The sequence below is a fragment of the Ornithodoros turicata genome, chromosome 3 (genome assembly GCF_037126465.1).
Source record: "Ornithodoros turicata isolate Travis chromosome 3, ASM3712646v1, whole genome shotgun sequence".
Lineage (NCBI taxonomy): Eukaryota > Metazoa > Arthropoda > Arachnida > Ixodida > Argasidae > Ornithodoros > Ornithodoros turicata.
This window is the reverse complement of record NC_088203.1, coordinates 35,254,401-35,269,295: the sequence shown is the minus strand read 5'-3', so window position 1 is coordinate 35,269,295 and position 14,895 is coordinate 35,254,401. Positions and strand designations below refer to the sequence as shown.

General features: G+C 45.2%; 1 long non-coding RNA gene across 1 annotated transcript; it reads left to right on the top strand.

Moving 5' to 3' along the window:
* Positions 1 to 12,101: 12,101 nt before the first annotated feature.
* Positions 12,102 to 12,798, top strand: LOC135390211 (uncharacterized). Its single transcript, XR_010421776.1, has 3 exons — positions 12,102 to 12,274; positions 12,329 to 12,473; positions 12,534 to 12,798. It is a non-coding gene; the product is annotated as an uncharacterized LOC135390211 (long non-coding RNA).
* Positions 12,799 to 14,895: the final 2,097 nt, after the last annotated feature.

Here is a 14,895-nt window from a genome sequence, read left to right as displayed (position 1 = left end):
GTCAAGAAAAGTATTACATTGGTAGGTATTTGATACTGACTGTTTCATGACAGTGTACGCCCTTCACACCACAACTAGTGCATAAATAACTACTAAAAAACCCTAAAATGTGCATGCGAACACATACTTCAGAATGGCAACTCTACCGGGTATTTCAGTTAAATCCCCAGGCTAAATAATTCGCGAATGGGTGCACCAATCAAAGAACTTTCTTACAAGTATCCGTCCGATATGACCTAAAAGCTGCGCACCGTGTGAATGAGTCGGAAGCGCTCATTATTTAAATAAAAATTCAAATGAGTTTCGCAAAAGAACAACTTCTAAAGCAGGGTGCTGTTGGCATTCAAATGGGTACTACCCCTTTTGGGACTTTCAGATGACACCTTTTAGACATAAATCTGCCACCGAAGGAGGTTATTTGTTGCTGTACTTAATTGGTTTCGGTTTACATAGTTTGTCGTGGCTAGTCGCGATGAGGTGAAAAAGGATATAATTCATTGGTGGATAAGGGAGTGGAAGAGCGTGCTTTTGGGCTTCACTGTGACCAGCCGCGGCAAACTATGTAAACCGAAACCAATTAATTACTGCAACCTGCTTCGGTGGCAGATTTTTGTCTAAAAGGTGTCCACTGAAGGTCCCAAAAGGGGTAGTACCCATTTTAATGCCAACAGCACCCTGCCTTAGAGGTTATGATGTGTTACTAAACTATGTTAAATTTTTATTTAAATAATGAACGCCTCCCGCTCATTGACACAGTGTGCAGTTTGTAGGTTGTACCAGACAGATACTTGTAAAAAAGAAAGTTTGTTGATTGGTGCACCCATTCGGTGAATTATTTAGCCTGGGGATTTAGCTGAAACACCTGGTATACTACCTTTATATGTCATTAGATGATGTCATGATCATTAGATTTATTGAGGAAGGAAACACAGGAGCAGCACATGTGCAGTTTTATTTGCGTGTGTTCGGAGGTTTACTTTTCTATTACAATACCAGTCGTGGTCTGCAGGACAAGAAAAATCATGTGGCAGTGATGACTGCATATGTGTTTGTGTTTGTTGCTCATGTGGTAAAGAACACCATTATTCAAACTTGTGCAACAATGGAGGAAGTCAAATGGTTCTGCGACACAGTGCCAGATCGCAAACAAATTATTCAAGATGACCCAGCACACACGGGACCGAAAAAACAACTGATCAAGTACATATTTACGAATGAAACATTATTCCTGTGCAGTGACAGAGCTGCTTTCTCTTATAGGAGAACCGCAGCCGAGAAAGGAATACGGTACCATAATGTTTTATCCGCGATGACGCCAACATTTCACAGGCTTTGGAGAAGCACAGAAACACGGAAAGCAGCACGAGCAACAGGCGCTGCAATACCACAGTTTTAGAGAGGATCAGTTGGTGGACAGGAAGTAACGATGAGTTTGATTTGAGCGACCACCAGGGGGGTCACATGCACATTTTTTGCGAGACGGACGCTCCTATGTTTCCTTCCACCGTGATTATATTACAATACATGTACACGTATTGCTGTTAAACATGCCGTAATGTTTACAACGTGCAGTTATATGCAGCATAGAACTGTTCTACTTAGTTCCAGTCTATGTCAAAAATTAATAACTGTGCGTGTTCAGGTCTAACCAAAATAATCAATAGCAGTTGAGAGTCATATCAAATACAAATACAATACAGTCCATACAAATACCAAATACAATACAGTCCATCAAATACATATTTTTTTAACTACCAGGTTGCAGAAGATGAAAAATCAGGTTCCAGACAGCTGAAATGTTAAATGCTTTCCGTACCTCATACTATTTTGATATTAGTTATAATTAGTATAGTCCAGCTCCCATCAACTGTAATAACACTGGAAAAAATACGGACTCATTTCCGAGCACGAGAACAGCTTCCCTGGGGGCAGTGGAGAAATTTTTAGTGAACAAAATCCTTGCGTTAAACTAACAAAACAATTTTGTTCAATTAAGATTTCCTCGTGGCCCCAAGGGTTGCGGTAAACATCCGTGGAAATAAACCTTCTTTTTTCAGTGTTATTGTTGGTTGCGAGACGCAAAAGTCGAGACATTATATTTTTGTGCAAATGCATTCATGCCATTTTCGATAGCCAGTGTTTGATCGAATCAATTAGTTTTCATGCACCAATGAGAACTTTCCGCCAGTGTCGTATTTATTGTTCCGAGATTTACCTCACTAAGTCCTCTGGCCCGTGTGCAGCGTCTTTGTAATAATGAAATTTGTGACATTGACGTTTTTCATTGTACAATGTTTTACTAATTCATGTTCCACTGTTTTGTACTAGCCATTGTACCATATTAGAAGGCCATCGCGCTGTTTATGGACAAGCTAATAAACTACAATTGTTAAGGTTGACAGAAGCTGTACTTAACCATCAATAAGTAGACTAGCTTTCCTGATATCAGTTGGCCATATCCTCCTTCTGTTTCTTTTGTTGAACTTCCTGCTGCTGTTACAGTTCATGTTAATTGAAGTACCTGCTTTCTCTTATTTAAGGACGTCCAAGTGTGCTGGAAGTGCTGAATAAGCGCCTCTTAAGCATAAGGCCACCTCACCACATCACTCGTTTGCCCCGTTCACTGTGTGAGAGATGCTACTGGAAGGCTCATGAATGGAGGAACTGGTTGCTCTTTTATTGCATACCTTGCTGCAGACAGGTGCTGCCACAGAGGTACCTTCGGCACTTTGCCTTGCTGTCGGAGGCAATCTTTATCTTGCTGCGAGAGGAACTTTCACTGGACCAGATTAATCATGCAGGTGAGAGAACTAGCAATGGTTTCTTGGAGGTGTTTCTGCATCGACCCAACAACAACAACATTCATTTGGCATTAGATGAAGGGACTCAGGTTTATATTATACGTCTGGATTTTCAGAAAGCGTTTGACACTATACTGTGCAACAAACTAACTGACAAGCTCGTCTGATTGGGCATAAACACAATCACTGTTCAGTGGATATCATCATACCTATCAACACCAGTCCGTACAGCTTAAGAATAGCAAGTCCGATAGTGTTCATGTCACCTCCAGCATTCCCCAGGGGTCTGTTTTGGGCCCTCTATTATTTTTCGTATTTGTAAACAGATTGCTCACGAATATTGCATTCAAGGGCAGATGCTGAAGCGGGTTACCAGCTTTAAATACCCCCTTGGCATAGGTGGGCATTTTCCTGCGGCCTCACTCATCCTCACCTCACGAAGCACGGACTTTATCAGCCTCACTCACCCTCACCAAATTTTCCTCACCAGTAACTTAACCTCAGTTGCCCTCATCCTCACATTCCATTTCAAATTTTTCCCTCACGAACCTCACTTCAGGGCATCGGGATCCCGAAAGGCCTCACCATCCTCATCCTCACATGCCTTCACCTCATGAGGCTATTCACGACCCTCATGGCCTCACGTATCTTCACCTCATGAGGGTCCTCATCCTCACTTGTCCTCACCTCATGAGGGCTCTCGTTCTCACGGCGCCTCACGTACATTCGCCTAATGAGGACCCACATGGCCTCACGTGTCCTCATGCTCACGTGCCCTCACCTCATGAGGGCCCTCATGGCCTCACGTACCTTCACCTCATGAGGACCCACATGGCCTCATGTGTCACTAGGAGACACGTACGTGAGCCTCAAAAGAACTTTCCGTTATGTTCACATGAGACGTCGGCGTTTATCTACTGTGTCGGAAGTTGGTACTAATGATACTGCGCGGCATTAAACTGTTTACAGGGTTTCGTGCTGTGCTTGGATAAATGTGCTGACAGGTGTTACTGTAACAGTGAGGTTTAACGTTAGTGTTTGGCATCAGTAAAGTGGAGCCCGAAATACCACAGTGCAGATGTACCGTTACGGAAATGATCGGGTGGTGGCGGGGAATAGTGCTTGAAGAGATCCTGTACTCGATTCTCAGAACCGTATGACGCTGCTGCCAGAATCGGAGGATACGCTCACAGCTGAAGTGTTTGGGCACAACGATGGTACTTAATCGCACCTGCAATCAGGTCGTGCCGTTTTATTGTTGTTTTCTCTTCTCCTTTTTTTACAGTTCAAAGGCGCGCTACAGTCATGGGGATTCCAGTTTTCCTGGCTTCGTTTTGAGGAGACAAAGAAAGATTTTGAAAATTCTTACAACTCCATGATGAAAAACCCGAGACTCGGGAAAAGACGAAAAACAGACGACGCACACAAACTCTCAATTTCAACGTCTGTTTTTCGTCTCTTCCCCAGTCTCGGGTTTTTCATCATAGATCTTTTTGATTGTTATTTGTTTGTTCTGCTTTGTTAGGTCCTCCCTTATTACTTCCTTCATTATTGCTGTCGCACAGACTTTGGGGAGCCCGGTAAAGGCTGCTTTATATTCAGCTTTATGCTGTTAAGAACAAGAGCTGTCAAAATAAAAAGAAAGCCTCGTTACATCCCCAGCAGCGGTAACATTTGTTTAAAAAGAAAATACAAAAACACCGCACATGGCACCTTTGGCACGACACAGCACGCGTGTGTCCAGTTGCAATCATTCGAAATTAGCGGGGGAAGGCAGCTGAAAACGCGGTACAGGGCCTCTCCAAACGAGGCTGCTATTCCAGTAAACAGGCTGAAAAACGAATCCACAAGAGGTAGTGTGGCGCTCAAAACACGACTTCGAAATCGTGTTCCCTATTCTCGGGGTTTTATGCTATGCAACAACATAACGTGACCGCCTAAGAGAGTCATGACTTATCTGTAAGGTCACTAATGAAAAAGTCGCATGCCCCTTTGAAGTCAGAGTCTTCATGCTGGCCTTCATACAGGGTGGTACACCAACCCTGATAGAAATTCATAGTAAAAAACGTAGGCCCTGGAGAGACATGCGGTGAAGGAATTTTTTTCTGCCAGTAACTTTTGTCACATATTTGTAATATTTTTATTTCATTTCAATTCGCGGAAAGTTCATTTCTTGAATTGAATTCCGAAATTTCCCAAGGCAATCTAACGTATTCTTTGCGGAAATGGGTTCCCCGTCGTCATTTTACTCAGTATAGCGCATAATCCCACTCGTAATGCAATGGCAATTGCCGAAATAAATTCGCCGAAAATCGTGGAAATGAGAGCCCTTGGCACCGCCTCTTTTTTGACGGCTGTAAGTTTGAGCGCAAAGCTGCGAAGAAAGGTGGTTATATTGACACGCCACACGAGGGGGAAAGGATTACAAACCCAACCCACAGAAGAGTTCCGCTGCCAGGTATCAGCTTTGCCCACGTCAGTTTCAGGGTCGCGCTCTTTTTCCTTTATTCGTGTTTTGCTCAGTGTGTTTGTTTGCTTTTGGGTGCGTACGCGGCTGTTTTCACTATGACCGCTGATAGCGGTCTCGTAGTTTTTCTGCACCACCTTGTTGTCATGAACCTGTGTATGTGTGTGAGAGAGAAAGAGTTGTATGCGCGAACGCCTGTCAGCTCTCTTCTTTTTTCAATTCGTTTGTTTCAACCATGCTACGGATTTCTTCACATTCAACACACACCCTGTGTACTTCGATTAGGTTATCATTAGCGTAAAAGCGTTCGAAGCGTTCGCCATCTGCTGCAATGCACAGGTGGGCTCTCCGAATTGTATCTTCCACGGCCCTTTTTATTTCGGATCTGGAAAGCGACGAGCAGAAAGCAGTGATTTTCCCCTGCTGGTCAGCCGGCGATCGTAGTTCGCTTTTGTATACTTCGTCTTTGATGCGACCCCAGAGGTAAAAGTCCATCGGCGTTAAGTCAGGAGACCTGGCGGGCCATGACACTGAACCAAATCGGCCAGCCCACTTCTCCCGGAACATGTGACGGAGCAGCTGTACTGCACGCCGCGCGCTGTGAGGTGGAGCCCCATCGTGCTGAAACCACACGGGTCTGTTCAGCAAGAGGCAGGCCATCAATAATGCTAAACACGGCATCTAAAATTTCGCTACAGTAGCGGTTGGCATTTAGGGGTCCCGTGAAAAAGATTGGCCCAATAATGGCTCCATTATAAATCCCGGCCCATACATTCAATCCCCACTCGTACTGATGCTTGCAGTCCCGTAGCCAGTATGGGTTTGTTTGGCTCCAATAATGCGTGTTGTGTCGATTCACTTGAGCGCTATGGCAGAAATGGGCCTCATCAGCCCAAATGACCCTGTTCACAAAGTTTCTGCTTTCCTGGGTCCGACATCGGATCCAGTTACAGAAATCCAGCCATTACTGGTTGTCGCCCGGCTGAAAATGTTGATGAAGGCTCACGTGGTATGGGTGGAGTTTGTGCTTGTGTAGTATCCTCAGCACACTTGACTTTGATGTCTGTACTCACTTTGCCAGGGTGCGCAGACTTTACGTGGAGATCATCTCCTACTTCTTTCAGGGCCTGGTCTGTTTGTGTCGACTCACTGGCAGAAATTGGGTGTGACCGGCTCTGGGTACCGGAATGGAAACTTCCTGTTGTGGACAGTCTCACAAATGCACGCCTTATGGTACAAGAGCTCACCACCCTAGTTCCTGGAAGCATTTCACTGTATTTGAGGACTGCTCTGTCATAGTCCATACCTGCAGCCCCCAGAGGAATGATCATCCTTGTTTTTTCTTGGTTGGAATACACGGTGCTTGCCATCGCTGCCGTTTGCTTGTTCACTGCATTCACTGAGACTGGAGTGCAAAACGGTCCAAAAATGTATTTCCTTCCCCACCTGTCAACACGTCGGGTGACCTCATTTTTGATAAGATAGCTCTGATTCCCGCACTCACCGCGGGTGTTTGTTCCGTGAGTAAGGCTTGAAACCCTTTCCCCCCTCGTGTGGCGTGTCAATGTAACCTCCTTTCTTCGCAGCTTTCCGCTCAAACTTAGAGCCGTCAAAAAAGAGGAGGAGCCAAGGGCTCATCTCCACGAATTTTCGACGAATTTATTTCGGCAATTGCCATTGCATTACGAGTGGGATTATGTGCTACACTGAGAAAAATGACCACGGGGAACCCATTTCCGCAAAGAAAACGTCAGGTTGCCTTGGAAAATTTCGGAGTTCAATTCAAGAAATTAACTTTCTGTCAATTAAAATGAAATAAAAATGTTACCGATATGTGGCAAAAGTTATTGGCAGAAAAAGAATCCCTTGACCGCATATCCCTCCTGGGCCAACGTCTTTTACTATGAATTTCTATCATGGTTGGTGGACCACCGTGTATATGGAGGAATGAAACCTAAGAACGGAACATGGCGATCCTCGAAGATCTTCGAATTTCCATTGGCCCTTCGCGCAGAGTGATGTCATCTGACGCACACCTTCTCCAAGCGAGGGGATACAGTGGCTTCCTCTTCATCCGTGAGGCTCTTCGCGAATGGACCCATGACCTCATCCGTGAGGTTCCTCACGAAAGGCCTCACGGCCTCATCCGTGAGGTTCCTCACAAAGGGCCTCACGGCCTCACCGGTTAGGTTCCTCACAAAAGGCCTCACGGCCTCATCGGTGAGGCTCCTCACAAAGGGCCTCACAGAATCATCTGAGGCTCCTCACGGAATACGTTGTACCCTCACGTATTGATGGCCTCACGACGACTGTCCTCATGAGGACCCTCACGGTGGGCCTCATGAGGGACAATGCCTCACGACTGTCCTCATGAGGAACTTTCAGCGTGGTCTGGCCACACTCACCCTCACCTCATCGTCGTGAGGTGAGGGTGAGGAGTCCTCATGAGGGTCCTCATGAGTGAGGCCGCCCAGCTATGCCCCTTGGGCATCATGATTAATTCAGTCGTCAGTGAATAAACCCTATAAATAAATAAATAAACAAACTCCAATCCTGACCTCATTTCAGAGCGTCTTCTCAGAAGCTTCATCTCACGGGCAGTGAACCTCTACGGATCGCGGTGCATGACCTTCAACGTTCACCAACTTATTCACATTGCTGAGGCAACTCGAAACCTTGGACCACTTTGGGCACATTCTGCATTTACGTTTGAGAGTGGGAATGGGGCTATTGTAAAACTCGTCAATGCAGCGAAAGGTGTGCCTGAGCAAATACTTGAGAGAATAATCATGACACAGGAGTTACACATTTTGTTGTCATTAATGCCCCTGCCTGGTAATGTACGAGAATTTTGTTCTGTCTTTCTTGGTTACCCCAGAAACCAAAATGTAAAACGTGTTGAAGGTGCTTGCATGTTCGGTGTACCCAAACATGTGCTGAGTCTTTCACCAACAGAGACATCCTGTCTCGAGTCAGTGCTTCATTCTGTTCCTCGTATGCAGGAACACTTTAGGTTTGCTCTTCTCGGTACAATATTTCACAGTGAACGATACAGGGCAAGCAGGAAGAACTGCAGTGTGTTTGAAACTAAAGATGGTGGCTACTACACAATTAAAAGGATATTTGTGGTAACTGACAGCAGCTCTCCAGTAAATGGAGCAGCTTTGTTGCTTTGTGCAAAGATCATTCCTGAAAGCAATGTTGCAGACTTCCCACCACATATTTTGGAATGTTTTTATTCTGTTGCCTATTCTTTGGTTCTGCTTCGTATATCTGACATAGCAAAGCCATGTATTTTAATCTCATTTGGGGATGGAGAGGATTACATAATGTCTGTTCCAAATTTGATTGAACGCGACTGACTTCTGTTCAGTGGCTGTTTTAGAATTGGGAGTCTGTAGTATAGAATACTAGTAACATTTTGATTTGTGATGCAGCCAAAGTGTACTGAAAAATGTATTGATTAGAATCATACCCCTGTCAGACGTACTAATTTAGTGTCACTTTCAGCAAGTACACTTGCAGTAAGTGTCATTCTTTCGGAGTCACACGGCATCTTTTAGTGACACTAAATGCAAAGTACACTTACGATGAAGTGAGTTCGCGAAACTCGCTTCACTTTGCCTGCGACAATCAAGTACGTATCCTCCACGGCAGGGATCGTGTAACAAAAAGCTTATTTTTGGAAAAGGAAAGAAACAACCCAATCGGAATTTATTTTTGGACAAATTTGTTAAGACAGCGCTGATTTGTATAAGAAAGACGCAAGGATTTTTGGCGTGATTTACCGGTACTCTCGTTCAGACTGCCCAGTAGAGTTCGTAATCACTTCGCGGCAGCCATATTTGTTGACATTGCACGGTGGTTAAGTGTTACCGCCAAAATCGCGAAATACTCGCAGTGAAGCACTGAATAATGGAAGACAAAAAAGACAGGGCATCGTGGTCTGAGATAGAAACCTATGCTATCAGAACATGGGAGGACCAAGCGAAACTCGAAAGTGTATGCTGACATCGCGGGCCAGTTGCACGCGCAAGACATAGTAAACACCACCAAAGAGGTGAAGAAGAAGATTGAAAATTTGTCAAATAAATATACTTGTGTTGGTTTGCAACAATTATATTTATGACGTTCAATCGACTTCAACTGCGAAGAAAATCTTTATGAAATGTTTCTGGACGTAAGAAAAATGATTTTACCAAGAAAGCATGGCGCACTCCCTGATGTTAGGTGGGAATTCAAGCTCGCCCATCGTCATCACCATGACTGCTTAGTGACACTTACTTATGCCGTGTAGCAGGAGCCTAGTGAAAGTGACATTACGGGACGGAGTGCACTTCAAATAAGTGACACTAAATTAGTACGTCTGACAGGGGTATCAGTTTCATGCCATTGCCGTAAAGTGCAGGTTTAGCTTCAGTTACGGTCAGCTCAACCAGTGTTAGCTTAAAGTGGGACTCCGCAACAAAATCACCACAACGATTGTGACATAGCAGTGACCCTTGCGGTGTCAGGAACATACATATGAAATATCGCGTTCCCAAAGTGCACAGATTTTATTCGAACAAATTATTATGAAGTGAGCGCTTTGCTTCTAAGAAGCAAGAGGGCGCTGAAAGTAACACTGCTGACGTCATCCTGCATGGAAGAGTGCAAGCTTCGCAGCAGAAGACAATGCCGGGTGACGTCAGAGCCTCCGGGCGAACCGCTGTGCACTTTCCATGTTGGTTTCGGTTTGGTATTGTCATCATTTACGAATTATGCGAATGTTGTATTCGGTATAAAGGGAGCGTCTGTGCTCGGTATGATGCTCACCTAATTTTTTCAAATTCTTCCGAAGTCTCCCTTTAACTCATGAGTAACTCAAGTAACTGAAGTAAAAGGAAATGAAGAAGTGGGAGCCGTGCTTGAATTGTTTCTCATGTACTAGATCGCTAACTGTTATTTCCAGTTCGAGTTCAGGTATATGACCATAAGATTTTTGTTGCGGTGTAAGGGCTATGGTTAGGGTTCGGTTCGACTGGTTAAACCTGCACTTGGTCCAACAAGACCTTTTTATAAGCCTATAAAACGGTGTTCATTCGTCATTACTATATACGTATTGTGCTTGCAGCCAGGTGCACCTATATTATTCGGTTTGCTCAGTGTTATCTTTTGGCAGTACAGCTAGCTCTTGCTATTCACAAAGAAAAGACCTAACGAAGTTGAACGATAGAATTACATATTGCATTTAAGTGTTAGCTAACCACGCAAAATGCGTGCAGGTACCTTTCTGCACATATGCTGTAGTTGCACATATGTCAATACCACTCAATATTTTTCTGTTCTCCATGGGCCCATCTCTGCAAATCCCCAATTTGTCATACTGTATATATGTTTTGTATATATGTACTATATGTATGTTCTGAATGCACTATGAGTTCTTTAAACATAAAAAAATTGTATATCCATTTGCAGTGGGTGGCTACACTTTCTTATAGCTTCGGGTTTTCAAGTGACTCATGGGTAAAAAAATAACCGCCACCTCTAGGCGTGCATTCAGTTGAAATCTGCATATATCTGATGTAAAGAGTATTTAAGTACCGTAATATGCCCAAATGTGTGCAAGGAGTACACTCATCATTGCTTGTTCGGTCGACAATAATAATGGACTCTTATGCATGTTCCACAAATGAATGCAGCATCAGTTATTTTAAGCACTAACAATTTTGATTTTCAGTGGGCGGATGTGTGTTGCTGCACGTTATGTTTCGGAGTTTTCTGTGATTCATAACTGGTCGACATGATGGCTCTCCTGTGTGGCAGTATATGACCCTATATGACTCCTGCATGATCTGCATATAGGACCCCATGTAACCCCTATATCCTCTATACAGGAACTTATGGGTCCTGCATGGTCCTACATGACTCCTGCATGGGTTCGTGTAGGATCCCGTAATGACCTACACAGGAGTTATATAGGACCTTATGGCTCCTGCATGACTCCTGCATGGGGTCGTATAGGATCCCATAATGACCTACACAGAAGTTTTATAGGTTCCTAAATAACCTATAAGGATTTTATAGGATCCTGTACCATCCTACATAGTTTTATGCAGGACCTATATGAATTATTTATAGGTTTTTTTAGTAGGGATTGGTTCCTGAAAAAACAATGCTATACATAGAATACACTCTCACAGCAGCGACTTACATTTTGGTCCACGAAACGCCTCTTGTCGTGGATGGGTGCCCCTCGTGGGCTTTCGATCAATCGTCGTAGAACCAGCGCACCTTTTATAGTCGCTACACCGCTCTCCTCCTCCTCGCATTGCAACGGTGTCGTCTGTACTTTGACCACCCCGCCTTCCGTCTTTCGCGCCTTTTTGCGATGTCGCATATGACAATGATAATACCATCGACGTTGAATAAAACATTACACTATTTTCTAGCTAACACTCTTGGCCGACTTGTATATGACGACGAGAAGACCCAGAGTGGGATTCGAACCCAGGATCCTTCTACACTGGACGCGACACACTAACCACTAGTCTAATTCGTACTGCGTGATGTTTTTCGTATTGCGGGGTTCGTGTCTACACACGTCACAACATGTTCAAACACGTCCAAACATGTTCAGACACGTTCAATGACGTCATAGAGAGGAAGAGAGAGGAACGAGTGTGTCCAGGGGCGACTTCGCCGTCCGTGTCTGAACACGTCCAAACATGTTCAAACATGTCTTAACATGTTCAAACACGTTCAATGACGTCATAGAGAGTGAGAGGCAAAGCTTTACTATAAATGTCGAAGCGCATGGTCGATCGTCATTCCATCATGATCAGCTTGGTAGATCCTCGTAAGTAATACCCATGACGTCATCATCGCCGAAATGTTTGAAGAGTTTCGTTTCCAGTGTACAACACTTTTGCTGCGCGTGAAGTCGGTTTTTTCCCGCCTCACATATTTCGGGAGATTGGCAGCGCCCGCTTCTTCTGTACCAATTGTGGTGGATTGTGGTCCAAAGGTACGCTTCCTCGTTATTTTTTAATACGTTCTATAATCGTTCACATTTTTTCAGAGCAAAAGCATTGGACGGACCGATTGATTCGCCCGTTTCTCGGCTGTCGGACGGTACCGTTCGACGTACGTTGCGAAGGACTTCGACTATTGAAGGAAGATGGAGAAGATGGACCATCAGTGTCACTCTGTGACTGAAGAAGATTGTACGTGTGTGTGTGTTTGAGTTAAAAAAACACGCGTTTCTCACACTCCTTTCGTTGCAGATTACGAATGGCTACTGACGGGAGATCTACCCCTGGTCCTAACCTTCAAGCCTCCTCCAAAGACCTTCTTTTTGCGAATCGGCGATCAACTGACTACCTGTCGTTGCGGTGGACTCTGGTCGAGAAACCCCAGCCATTGGTTAGACTCGAGCCTTCGTCCGTATTTGGGCTGCCTTCCCGGCTACGAAACCAAAGCTGGAGCCTAATTCATGTGTAACGAGAAATAAAAAAAGGTTGTCTACTCTCATTCCGTCTCAGTCATGATGACGCCCGAGCAGAGGTTTGCCACCTTTGTGCAAACACGAATGTATCGGGACTTGCTGCGATTACGCCATTATATTCACGGCGATAGCTGCGAGGGAGACTTTCGCTCGATTCTCAAGACGATACCCTTACGTCTGTTCACCGTCAGTGGGAAGGTTGCAAAGAAAATGAAGCGTTTCGTAGATTACAAGCTCGAGCTGCTGGAGAAGTATAGACGAGGAGAGACAGTCGACCCGTGTCTCATCAACGCGGGTTTCAACCGACCTATCGTCCGTCGCTACTGGCTTCTCCACACATCCCTCGACGTCACGGTGCAGACCGGCGACGACGGTGAGCGTCGGGTCAGCACGTTGGAAGATCGTCTCGCAAGGGTCTTGTGTATGTCGTGAATAAATAGACTATTTTTTACGAAACGAGTTCGCTCACGAGGAGACGTTTTATTGTTTTGTCATTCTCTTCGACGTTACAGGAAAACATGGATACACAACTTTTCAAGCTGTAGCGTTTCGACATGCGCGTGGCTACGTAGATACAAAAAAGCCCGCAGTAAGGCGAAAAAGGCGATTGAATACACTTGTCGTTATACTCGTCCACTACAGGTAAAGTCTTTCGAAGGTTTGCTTCGATGGGGGGAAGTCCGTAGCTGTCAAAAAACACGGCAGACCCGTCGTAGTTTTTCAGGTAGAGCACCCAGTGCTGCCCGCGCCTTCTTCGCTCTTCGGTATTGATGATTAAATAGCCGGGCTTGCGTAAAACGAAGGCTTCGTCGGAAGCGCAAATGCCTCTCAGCATGGAGGAAGCGAGGGGGTTCAGGGACACGAGTTCCAAGATGTCGCTCTCGTACATCTTTTCTTATGGGAAGGTGACCGTATGGTCCTTGTCGACGTACATGAGCTTGGGACACTCGGAAATCAAGAGGACGGTGACCGCGTGTGGAAGGGCTTTAGCGAAGCGTAATTGCAGGCGAACGTTTCCTTTTCGCCACTCGTTCAAATGCGAAGGAGAAGAACACTTGTCCACGTCCAAGTTGAAGTAGAGAAGGAACCCGTTCGTTTTAAATCGCTCGTAGCTATACTTGAAATGTTTCTCTCCCAGTTCTTGCAAGAAGTTAAAGTAGGGAATTTTGACGAGGTCGTTCTGAAAGTCGTACTCGGCTCGCACTTGCTGGCCGTCCACGGAGAGCATCGAATGAGACAGGTCGTAATGACGGAATTTGTAGGGGTTCGATTGGATGTCGCCGAGAAAGTCGGACGTGGCGAGCAGGGCGACGCATAATTTGGAAGGTACCCTTTCGGGGTAAACGTTTTCAAAGTGAGCGTCCAAGCTCCCGGCACTCAAGCTCCGCACCTTGGTTTCCAATCCGCGTAACACGTAGATGGCCGGCGTGGTCTGAAGCCGCCGCTCGTATTCCAAAAATAGGGAAGGTGCCAGCGTCACCTTTTTCAAGTGTAACGTCATTTCTTTAATGTCCACCTCGTAATTGTACGTTTTCTTGTCTTTGGGGACCGATACGAGTTTAAATTCGTCGTTGTTTAACAGGAAAACGACGCGAATTTCGACGGCAGGTACCATCAGGCGCGGCTGTTGAAACAGGTCGGTATTGATCTGTCCGACCAGGTTAAAGTATTTTCCACCCTTCGTCGCTTCGTAACGTTGTTTCGGACCGCGAGAAGAGACGTCGTAATCGTCCTTTATATGTTCGTCGTCCTCGACATAGAGTCCAGCCGCGTGCACTGTTTCTTGAGCCATGGGCGTGGAATGAAGCACGACGTCCAAAATACTCCTGTAGGCGTACAACTCGTTGGAACTGACGAGCTTGTTGTTCGCATAAACGGTGACCGTCTTAAACATGCCGCTCAACAGGTGGTTTATTGGGAAAACGACATCTTTCTCGTCCATTTCTTCCCCGTCGTCGCGAACAATGCGCACGGTCAAAGACACGAAACTGCCGTAGAGATCCAAGTGTGCCCTTATCAAATTTTGAATAGAAAATTCGATTACGGAATTATTTACCCCGTTGACCGGATAAAAGAGTTGGTACGAAGTATCTTCCACGCCGTATTGAATGGAAGGGGGTTCCAATATCATCACGTCACTC